We start from the raw sequence: 873 nt of genomic DNA on the forward strand, positions 1-873 counted from the left end.
GCCTTTGGAAAGATCACAGCAGTGCGACCACCTTGAATTTGGAGGTGTAACCTCTAGAACTGTGTGAAAATGCAATTCTGTTATTTAAGTCACAGGGCGTGTATTAGTTTATTATGGCAGCCAAGGAAATGAATGCGTTATGCTAATTTATTTTAACTTAATGTCCAGAGAGCTGCAACTCAAAATGATGCAAGGTACCTGACAACCTATCACTGGGTGAACATTTTTTTTAATAGGGGAGAGAGCGAATGCAGTCCCCCACGACCACAAATTATGCTGTTGAGTTTCCCACATTTGGGGAAATCGCAGGGGTCAGCACATCTGGAGTGCAATGGATAAGCCTCGCCTTGGGAAAACCACCTTTGTGATCATAGTATCTCCCCTGCCAGGGAAGTATAGGGGTGAACGTTCTTAAAGTAGCACAGTCAGCAGGTATTCATATTGAGCAAGGACCATTCTTCCATCCACATGGATTTTCAGTAGCTAAGACACACTGCTGAGCTAAATTGATTTAGCATAATGGCCTCTGAGTCATTAGATTCACTATTGATAAAGACTTAGTGATTCCTCTATTTTTCCCAGCTTATATTGTTAAGCAAAAATCAGTGGCATGGCCTGGGGTGTATTTCTACTCAACACAATATATCATACACCAGTGGGCAATTATGGTTCAATGATAGTCGTTTGACCTTCCATGTGAGGGGCCAAGTTTACTCCTGGCCAACGTAGCTCATGTGCACCCACCACTCATGCCTTCCTGGAGGGTTACGTGTTGCTCCAATGCTGTGCCGGCTTCACAGGCGCCCCCTAGATGAAGACAAGGCCTAGTGCTGTACCCCTGAAAATCAACCAATAAAAACTGTATGGACCATA

At 44.1% G+C, this 873-nt stretch overlaps 1 non-coding gene across 1 annotated transcript; it reads right to left on the reverse strand.

Moving 5' to 3' along the window:
• Nucleotides 1-233: 233 nt before the first annotated feature.
• On the reverse strand, nt 234-397 carry LOC115871549. Its single transcript, XR_004047346.1, has one exon. It is a non-coding gene; the product is annotated as a U1 spliceosomal RNA (small nuclear RNA).
• Nucleotides 398-873: the final 476 nt, after the last annotated feature.

This window comes from Echinops telfairi, unplaced genomic scaffold (assembly GCF_000313985.2).
Source record: "Echinops telfairi isolate 266 unplaced genomic scaffold, ASM31398v2 ScPeMD7_5868;HRSCAF=6743_1, whole genome shotgun sequence".
Taxonomy (NCBI): domain Eukaryota; kingdom Metazoa; phylum Chordata; class Mammalia; order Afrosoricida; family Tenrecidae; genus Echinops; species Echinops telfairi.